We start from the raw sequence: 11,178 nt of genomic DNA, 5'->3' as shown, positions 1-11,178 counted from the left end.
TAAAAATATATTGACTTCTGTCTATTTTCTCCTCTTACAGTTACTGCTTATTATATTATTTTTTTTTAATCGGTGCTGTGAGTTTGCCACCGTACCATGGTTTTAGTCCAGAGACACCCTTTTTTTCTGATGGCAGAAGTAAGCCTTGTAGTCATCTCAAACCTCTTTAGGGACTACAAGCATCTCATTTCTAAAACTACATTCCTGCTCAGCAGCACTCAGTTCATCCCACAGAGGAGCTGTGTAGGATGCAATGACCTCAGAGAGCAATTTCCATTGTTTTTGTGATGTTAAGGGTACCTTTGCCTTTTCAAAGTTAAGGGCTTTAGGATAGAAAAGTTTCATTTTTACTTCTTGCTCTGTTAACATTGAAGCTTTTTGTACATAAGTATTAGTGCAAGTCTTCATCACTGCCCGGCTGATATTTATGTATTAAATGAGTCATGCACCCACTGCAGCTCTTGTATTTGCCTGGTTGAACTGTTTTTGTTAAGCACTTTATAGAAAGGAGGATCAGTTCTTTCCAGCTCTGAAATTCTTAAATACTCTAATGTTGATAGGAAACAATGGCCCTGAGGATCAGGGCCCCAGTCAACTTATTTTATTTATGTTTTCCTTTATTATTTTTAAATGTAACAGAAGATTTTAAATAACATTCGTCTGGCTCTTGAGTCTAATCCGCTATTGTTTTATATAGCATGGCTCATCCAAGAACATCCATTAAATAGAACTTGATTCATAAATCAGAGTTCTAATTCCATAATTTTTATCAGTATTATTTTGTCTACTTGAAAGATGCCGCTCCATACAGGACTTAGCTTTTGAGGTCAGCATATGTCTTCAATCAGAAAAGGAAAACAATAAAACCCAACCTTCTTGAGAAGGCAAACATGCATTTTCAAATGACTCTCAATATGGGGAGAAACTCAGCAAAGATGCCTCAGAATGGAAAGAAAATTTCCAAAGAGAAGGGAATCATCTCTAATCTGAATTATAGAGAAATCCACTAACCAACACCAATTCTGTCCCTGTAAGGAAACAGCTAGCTGCTTCAAGGGAATACAGCAGCATGTATGCTGAGGGTGCTGAGCTTCAAGGTTCTCTGGAAGAGCTTAAAAAAACATGGGAAGAAAACCAACAAGAGCAAAATAATAACCATGATGAAAAAGTGATCAATAATGGGGAAAAAATATTGACACTGTAAACTGCTATATTTCAGAACATCTTTTGCAAAGCAGAATGGTGAGGGTGGTGATTACCACAGTAAAGGAGATATGTTGTACCAAAGGAGTCCCTGAAGACCTTTCCCTTGAGTGTCTCCATTTGACCCTGCAATGGTGCCACGCAGCCATGAATAAAACTGGTGTCATCTTCTTCTAGCCCCAAAACTAGTTTTCCTCAACGCGCATGCATGTCTTTACAGCTAACATGGGCTTGACCAATGGCTTACAAAAATCAGCCTCTATATTAAGTAACCAGTCAGCGCGGGTCTGCTTAGTTGCGTATATCGGCCAAACATAAGGCTGGCATGCTTTCAAATTGTGGCTTCACAACTCCTATTTAGCTCCGGCGTAAGTCAAATGGCCTCACAAGCCCTTCTCCACGGACAGCTGCCTGCTCTACCCTTTGCAGAACACCAGCGTTTCTCTGCCTTCCTTCACACTGTTGTCCCTCTTTGAGTCTCCTTGGGTTCATGCTCTCAACTCGTACTCCCGTTCTTGCCTCCCTCGAGCAGAATTGGCCTTTTCTCTAAGCACACCTGGAAAGCGATGTGGATGACACCTCCACCCCCCCCCCATCACCTCTGGTACCACCACGCGCCTGTGGCCCCTTCCCTGCGCCGCGGCTTGTCCCAGCTCCGAGCCCATGCCAGGACCGTGGCTCTGGGAAGGACCTGGAGGCCACACAGACCTGAGCAGCTCAACAGGGCAAAGACACCTTCAGCTTTTGGCCGTAGGTGCCACGCTCCGCATGAACAAAGACAGAGCTTCTTTGTTTCAGGAGCTAAGGACTTGGCAGATAAGATGAAACGTCTCAGATAAAGAACTTATGTCAGTCTCCGCTTGGCTGTTTCTGAGATTTCTGAATGTTTTGGCAAAATTCACCCTCTCCTCAGGACCTGGCAAGCAATTCCTTTACTCTGTAGTACAACCTGCTTTGTTTCCACAGGTTGCCAGTGACCTAATCATGGTGCAGGCTAGTATAAATCTCTGACCTGGCCAGCACGTTACTGCAGCTTGCCAATTAGATGTCTGCACTTCATACGCGGCTTTATGTTTTAGCAGTTGAACATTTTACGCTGAAATGGGGACCTCCAGACTTTACCCAGTGAACTGGAAAGTTCTGGGCAAATTGATCTCCTGCCTCACCTGCATCCTTGCGTTTACTGTCAGAGCCAAAATCCAGAGCAGGGTTTCTGTCCATCTGATAGCTCTTAATTCAGACCAGACCCCAGAAGATACACTGAGCGCAAAGCAGACCTTTCAGTACTTTTTAGACAATCCGATGTTTACCGTTACTCAGTTTGATTACCAGCTGCAGCCGCGCTCAGACCAGCTCAGCTTAGAAAAACCACTCATGTCCTGTTTACAGCTTTAGCTGAGTGGAGGCAGGAAAGATGAAGGATTTGCTTTATAAACTACTGATACGTTGCTTAAATTTGGCTCAGGAAGCAAAATCTCAACAGCTGTGGAGCACGGGATTTTTTAATTCCTGGACAAACTATCATGGTTGTTTTCCCAGCGACATGGCCAATTCACAGCCCTGCAGCCGAGATACCACTGAAGTAAGGCAGCTCGTGAGTCGGCTGGAGGGAGAATAATGAATCTGAGCTTCTCCTGCAGCCTCTGCTACAGATTTGCTGTGCAAATGAAATAGCTCTGTGCCTCCGTTTACACCTCCGTGGAGGAACTAGACTGCCACAGTGAGGGCGAGTAAAGGACTTTATTGATTCTCCAGAGCATTTTGAAGGCAGGGAAATGCTTTTGAAAGCATCAGAGCAGGCAGATTAATAGGAACATAATTAGAGAATAAGAACATGATTTGCAAATGATAATACCATAACCAGAAACTGTTGGGTATTGCAAAAATATTTTTGTAAACTTCAGGATTTTTATTTTGTAACACCCGTGTTTCTTCCTGGTCAGGCAGCAAACAGACTACCACAGAAGCAGGTCTTCATCTAGTACTCATTTATTCCTGCTAAAACCCATACACGAATCAGGCAGGGAGACTTCTCAGTCAGAACAAATATTTGCTATTTGTACTGGAAGGTATAAAATTCATGGAAATTTAAATTTTCATCCAATCTAAGGACTGAAATAGCTGCAGGTGACTCAGTTTATCAGTCACATGTGCCATCCACATGCTCAAACATATTGTTTATGTACATGCACAAGTAATGCAAAAAAAAAAAAAAAAAAAAAAAAAAGAAAGCCTTTACAATGCCTATATTTAGATAGAGCCACTTTGGAAAGAATCATTAACAAAGCGGAAGGACAAGAGCTTGTGTAGAAATTATTGTGTAAATCCTGCTAACCCAAATTTCATTTGAAAACATGCAGCAAGGCTTCCGCACTGCGCTTTGGGCATTAAATATGCCTGGGGAGACGGCAGTTTGCTGTGGCAAGGAGAAAGGAGAGCCTGGGTTTGACACTCTGCTCCCTCCTGGTAGGAGTTTGTGCACTTTCTAAGAGCAGGTTTGTCAGACCCTGGTTGCCGCTGCTCCCATCCAGGAGAGATATTCCCTCCTTCCCTACGCCCTGCCTGTCCCCAGGCTCCTCGGAGCCTGGACCCCCGCACCAGTCCTGCCACTCCTGCCTCCCAGCAGCTCCACTCGGGTGGAAAAGCAGCAGAGCCCACGCTCCTCCAGGTCCAGAGGCGGAGAAAGCAGGCAAAGAAAACTGTTGGGCACCCCTGCCACCATCCATCCCTAGCTCAGCAAATAAAAGGCTTGCTGAGCGGGGTTAATAGGAATTATAAGGAAAAGAGGCACAAGATGAAAGGAAGCTGGCAAGAAAAGAGCAGGGTCCAAGGAAAGGGGTATAAAGAAACTCCTCAAGAAGCAGTCAAAACGGTAAGAGGATGCAGGCTTGAAAAGTCTGTGGCTGACACCGAAGTCTGTGGCTAACACCAACAGTACTTCTGAGGATTTGTACAAACCAAAGCAAGCCTCTTGCCCCATCCTTTATTTATTATCTCACAAAGGAACAACAGGGGAAAAGCATCATGCAAAACAGAATGAAAAAAAAGAAAACATTTTTAAAGTTGCTTCATTATGTAAAGAGCCTGTGCTTTGATCCAGCTTCTTAGATCATGGATGCAACCTGGAGTTCAACATTACCAATATATTTATGTGTATTTTTGCTAATAAAGATCCTAAGCACTGCTGTCAGTAATGCATTAAGCTGAAGGAAAAAAATATTCCATTAGGATCCTCATATATGCGTATGTGTGTGTCTGTTCTTGAAGAGGCGTTGCCAGAGAACACAACCAGGGAATCATGAGTCAACAATCTTTTATATTCACATAATGTCCTTTGGGATTGTGTACATTTGAGCACGAAGCCATATGTTATGTGATCATGGAGAATAAGCATTTAATCGTTACTATTATATACGGCCATGATTTTGTTTTGATGGATCAACTGAGCATTGTTTGCATAGCAAGCACCATAGAGTCTCCATTTCAAGCCAAGTGGCTAAACAAAGCAGTACCATTTCCCATATGTTATGTGAACTTCATTATCACCCTTCACATATGGAACTGGAGGTGACATTCTTTTTTTGCATGCATTGCTTTTTGGCATTTCGTATTTAAATCTTCAAAAAGAATGTCATTGCAAAAAAATTTAGGAGGGTCTCTTCTCTTCAGCCTTTGAGGACAGAGTCTCCAGGAACAGGATATTCTCCCAAGTGGAGAGACCAGAGCCCCACTGTTCCAGTAAGGAGCAACACAAGAATATCCAGAGGGCAACACTGATGCGTTGTGCTTTGTCTGTACTTTGGGGCAAATCTGACATGACGTATCGGCTCCGACTGTGCTGTGCAGCATGATGCCTTTGAGTTCACACACAGTGTATCCAGCCAGCCTGACCACTCAGTGCTGGACTGAATCTCAGTACTAAAGTTCAAACAAAATCTTTGAATCATTTTGCTGTCTGGAGCTCAGACACGGTGGAGGATGAGAAGGAGGGGAATGGCAGATGGTGGGAGAAAGAATGAAAGCCAGGATGTCCCAGTGTTATCCTAATCCATGAATACACTTTGTTCCCTTCTGGTCTTTTGCAGTGGTTTATATACCACATCAGCCCTGAATCTTGCATCAGCTGAGTGTACCTATGCTGAAATTCACATAGGGGAGTTATGAACATGACTTTTTTTTTTTTCACTGAGACTATCCCAAAGCATGGAAGGTGCCAGGAAGAAACACCTACAAGCCTGGTCCTGCTATATAGAAAGCCAAAACGAATGCCAAAGAGCGGACTGGGCTTGGAGGAAAAGCTGGTGCCCGTTAATATCGTTTGATTCCTCAGTAAGACATGCGCACTTCTGGGTTAGTCACTTAAATACATTTCTCCTCTGTGAGACACACAGGTGGGTCTCAGTGGCTTCTGTCTTAAGGCAGCCTCAGTGAAGTGAAGTGAGGTGGCTGGGCAATCCTGAAGCCTCCTGGCACACAGATACAGAAGTTCCCTCTGCCTTTCAAAAATCTATTCAGTCTGGACAAAAGGAACTTAAAGTGGTTAAAACTTTCTAGGAGAGAAATTTCAAACAATTTAAAATAGAACCTGAGAGTAATCAATGCCACAGCATGCCAAGTTCAACACGTACAATTCGCACCGTACTGGCAAGTACCAGTCTTTAGTTAACGCTGGTTGACTTGAGGCCAGCGAGTTCAACAGACCCAAGAACTTTAACTCTTTTCATCTCTGCATTTGTACCAGGATAAAAATTCACATCACGTGAGTATCTCTGTGCTATGAATGTCCCTTGCTTGAAAATGATTGAGAACCCCAAACCTCAGACTTATATGTACTCGTCCTATAGGTAAGATTGGAAATAGAAAATCTGTGCAGTAAGAAATTTAAAATGCTATCAAGAAGAATATTATTTCACATTTCAGACTGCATTTGAAAGTCATGTCAGTAGAGACCTACTGCTTTTATTTTCCTAACAAAGTAATATTGAATGTTTTACCTCTTAATCTGGATTTTCAAAGGTCTTCCAGTTCTAGAAAGAGTCCAAATGAAAGTAGTATAAAGCTGTAGGCTAGAAGGACTTGAAATATGGTTTTTCCTTACTATTTAAAGACATGGCCAAGGCTATGAATAAATCACTCCTGGATTTGATTGTTAGTTACTAAAAAAATTGGCTTTTTTTCCGAGAAGCACACACATGCCACCAAAACAATCAAACCCGAAGAATTAATATTGAAATGTGACTTACGTCTCATTTCTGGGATACAAGCAAATTCCTCTCAGCCACCTACTGAGTTACCCAGAAGAAGAAATGACACTGGAATTTCTTTCTTGCAGTTGCAGGAAACGTGAGCTGCTTTTCTGCATACTGCATGTGCATCAGTACTGCCACAACTCCACTCCTTTGGTGGCAGAAGTTGTCAAACCTGACCAGTATGAGTAATTTTGAATGTAGCCCTTCAACTTAGCGGACGAAACCCTTAGGTAGCATTTAGGCTAGGGGAACTAAGTCAAGCTGGAGTCTGAAATGCTTTCATCCTTCCAAAAGGCTGTTTTGTCCTCTTAGCTTAGCATTAAAAGCATTTTCCAGCCTCCCTGTGACTAGTTAATCACGGCAATGCAGTGGTACTTCATGCCTACCTAGCTCATCACAGAGTCACAGCATGCTCGAGGTCGGAAGGGACCTCTGGAGATCATCTAGTCCAGTCCCCCGGCTCAGGCAGGGTCTCCTAAAGCAGACTGCCCAGTATCTTGAGCCATAAGCTCTTGACGGGCTCCTGACTCATCCCAAGGCAAGGCTCCATGCATTCCAACTGCCCTCTCATCTGCAAAGCAGTGCAAATTTCAGACCCTAATGCCTGAACTTTGTTTTCCAGCCCAGACAAAGATGCCTTTGATTTTGCATAGGAGAGATTTCTGACTCGGATCTGGGAGGATGTCCACAGGGCTAGGTCTCCTACCATATTGCCTGGAAGCTATGTCTGGGTAGAATCAGAGGACTTGGGACATCTAGCAGACGTCCCACGGACCCATCATAGCCTTATCCCGACCAACATTGGAGGCAGAGACCCTGTGCTCGCACGGACCCTCAGGGCAACGTGTCAGTGCTATGGCTGATGTTTCCCAACACATTGGCTCTCTGGTGCGTGAAGTGTGGCAATGGGCTGAGCAAGCTCTGTAAATCCCTCATGGTCCACGATCTCCTGGGAGAAACACAGGAGCCCTTTATGAGCAGATCCCAGAATAATGTAAGTGACAGGTCTTGATGGCAAGTAATTGACTTTAAAACTGCAGCTGGACTCAAGGAAAGCCTCTCCGACTCCCTGCTTTGCTCAGCAAAACAAAGTCAATACAATTTGAAGCTGCGGTTCTGCTATTAAATTTAGGCCACTGGAACACAAAGTGATCTACCAGGTCTGGCAGCTGTCCAAGGGGTTGCACTGAGCAAATGTACTTCTTGTAGTCTGAATGTGCCTGGAGAACCCGCGTGGTTTCTGTGCGTTAGGACACAATCTGAATCCACCACTTTCACTGGGATTTTGCCAGTTAGTCTAGTCAAAACCTCATCTTCTGATTGAAACATTCATTAAAATGAAAAATAGTTTAACAGACAATGATTTATGGGACAAAAATGTGAAAAATGCAATCTTTTGTTCTCCTGCAAAATACAACATGGAAGTGAGAACAGGCTGATGATTATAGGCTATTCCCAGTCTGGAAATTCAGGATTTCAGGCCATCTAAGAGAACACCAGTGGAAAGGAAGGCAATTAACTTATTAAAATAGCTTATGGACCAGCAGGCGGTTTTTTTGCTCTGAAATGGCAGAGTAGCAGGACTTTTTTCTAGGCTGGATTTGCAGACATGTCCTGTCAGAGCAAATGGGCACTCTAGTTCCTAGCCCCTTGAAATCTTGCACATTTCTGTAGTTTGCTGATACAGGACAGGTAACTAGATCTCGTACAAGTTTTTCCATGGAGACAATTTTCCATGGGAAACAGCTGATACTGTGGCAACTTCAGAAAGAAACTTAGCACATTTGTGGCAGAGGGCTGGTTGCTTCTTTGTTAACTCAGCCTAAGTAGGCTATGGACTCCTGGTTTCTCTGTACCCATCCTGGTGGGCTAGCTGTTTGAGGTCTTCACCTGCCTACTTTGGCTCAGGCTCTCCAAGAAGATGCCAGGGATCTGGACGCCTTTGGTTTTCCAGATGTCAGAGGCTACTCCAAGCTGAGTAAGCAGCTCACCAGTTCCCCAAGCTTTTTTCCCTTAGCATATGGGCCAGCCCAGCAGTCAAGCAGAGGACTCCGTGGCGAGCTCCTTGCCCGTCCAGCAACTTGGATTCTCAAACTCCCAGGCTTTGCTGTTGCCTGCACTGCTTGGAAACAAGAGTAGCTGTTCACTGGCTCCTAGAGCTCATCTGGGACTTTGGGGTCTCCTTCCCAGGTATCTGACTTGTTAACTAACCATCTTCCCATGATCCCTCCTATCTTGAAAAGCAAGACGATGCACAGAGGCAAGCAGCCTTTCTGCCTGCAAACCAGGCAGGAGCAGCAAGGAGAGCGGAACATTTTGGGTTTTGTCTCATGAAGTAGAATTTCCTGGAAATCCCTTCAAGTTGGGAAATAAACCCCAAAGTCTGCCCTTTGACATTTTGTCCTCATTCAAAACAAAGCCCTTTCTACAATCCAGCAACATTTCCCGGGAAGAAATTCTCATTTTTCCAGCACCGCTGATAGGGCTATTTGCTAATTTCATTTCAGATGGGAGCCAGATACACATTCCCTCCCTCTGAAGTGTGTGCACAAAGGAAGGGCAAGGGAAGCAGAGCTAAAAGTGACTGCACCTTTGAATTTCTGCAGAGCTCTACTCCTTAAGGAAAAAATTCCAGGGATGAGTTCTGGAGTCTCAGGCATTTTATTTGAGTCCTTTTTTGCTCAACGTAAAGGCTAGAAGAGTCCTTTTTGCAGTAAATGGCAAATTGCAAAAGCAGAGGAAGGAGGACAAGCATCTAGAGGAAAGGTTAAGAGACCAAGGGAAGCTCAGAATGTCTTTTTCTGACATTACTTTTGAATCCAGACTTTTCTGTTAGGAAGTTTTTCCAACTGAATATTAGTGAAGGGGTTAGGATTGGAGAGGAAGTGGTTATAGCAACTGATTTAATTTTTTTTACCCTTTTTATAGAAATATCTATTTTCTATCACACAGAAGGCCAGTTTTATGCGGAGGACTCTTCAGAGGGTTACCTGATGTTAGGGACCCAGGAGCCTGGAGTCAGTATCTTCAGCAGAAAATTCCTTTCTGATTTGGCTATAGTTTTGCTATCATATATGGTTTTGGTAACACCAATTAGACCAGAATAAATAGCTAAAATTAGTCACTTAACCAGGCTTGTTTTCTGGATATAGTTTCCCCTGCTCCAGTCAGAGAAAATACAGGCAGTGTATGTTCCTAGTGAATCTTAGAGAAGGTTGGGACTTGAATCTCTTGTATCTTTCACATAATTTGGCAACCTACTGGAAAGGAATTTGGAAAAAGCACCACAAGAGGAAACCTCACCCTTCTTATAGGTTTCCCTCTGGGAGAAAGCTATTTCCTTTCCTAATTACATTTTTTATAGGTGTCTTCTTAAGTAATGTATTAACTACATACAATAAATATGAAATTCATGGGGATGTTGCTGGGTGTTAGTTCCAGTTGTCATTTATTAACTTTAAAATGTTTTTCCAGTCTGTCTGCCAAAGGACTATGTAGGATGATGTTCGTGTGTGTATACTATGACATATATAAAGGGTGTGCAACTTCATTACCCTTAGTGAATGTCCACACTTTGAAGAAAAATGTCTTAAATCTCCAGTCTCCTCCACCCAAACTATATTTGTTTTTACATCATCCTTATAGTCTTTATTTTAATCACTGTGTATTAGAGTATTCCAACTGTTCTCAGCATGCAGATCATTTTAGAAGGTGCTTAAAAGTGAGATAATAAAGAAGATTATTTGTGTTGAGGTACTGACTGGCAATCTGGGAAGTGCACAAGCAAAAAAAAATTATAAAGAAGAATAATAAAAGCACATTGGTATGTCTCTTGAATGAAACCTGAAATGATGTTTTTACAACTATCTTATTACACCATTCTGTTTTCTTAAGCAATTTCAATATGGCTCACTATCGTGAAATCAAAAAACTGCAGTGGATGAAAAAGCCCTTGGATGAGAGAAAGAAAAAAAGTCATACTACTCTGTTAGGACAGAAGAAGGTAATTTGCATTTACTGGATCCCGTAGCTCCACATCATGCTTCACTTGAATATATTCCCTGTTAGGACTTCATGGGTGGGAGGAAAAGAGGAGGAATGGGTAAAAGGAAACATACCACCGTGTCAGGCCACCGATCACAGTGGTCTCAACTAGAAGAGGGAGAAAAACCTCTTTCTAACCGTATTTTTCATAGCCCAGGATCACACATGGTGGAAGGCATTTCATTCATTTTTTCAGCTTCTATTTCCTTTCCTCGAGGTGTCTTTTTATCTACAATAGTGGAGAGTGTGTTTTATATTCATTAGGCCAAGCTCACCCCTGCTGTAACCCTAGCCAAGCGCGTGGAGTTGGGCCAGGAACGCTTTCAGCCTCTGGTCTCCTTCTTTCTGGGATCATTACCACCTGAAACCGGCAATCCTCCCCCGAGGCATGGCTTTTGGGTCAGCTAGTCAGCGTGCACAGACGTGAGGCAACTCTTTCTGCCCAGGGATCGGTAGCTGCCTGTGAGTCCTGTCTACAAATTGGTAAAACGAGATACCTCTGGGCGTTGTGGGAGAGTAAACCATATACAGGCGTTTCTCGCTTCCAAAATGAGAGCTTAAATGGCAAGTTTAGGGGCAGGTGCTGTCCTGGGAAAGCAAAAAGTGCTTAATCCACGCATTTTGGCAGATCCCTGAGTAATAGCATGGAAGCAGGACCACAGCTATGTTACTATGTGCTGTT

This window comes from Accipiter gentilis, chromosome 28 (assembly GCF_929443795.1).
Source record: "Accipiter gentilis chromosome 28, bAccGen1.1, whole genome shotgun sequence".
NCBI classification, from domain to species: domain Eukaryota; kingdom Metazoa; phylum Chordata; class Aves; order Accipitriformes; family Accipitridae; genus Astur; species Astur gentilis.
The sequence above is the reverse complement of the archived record's forward strand: the minus strand, read 5'-3'. Positions refer to the sequence as shown.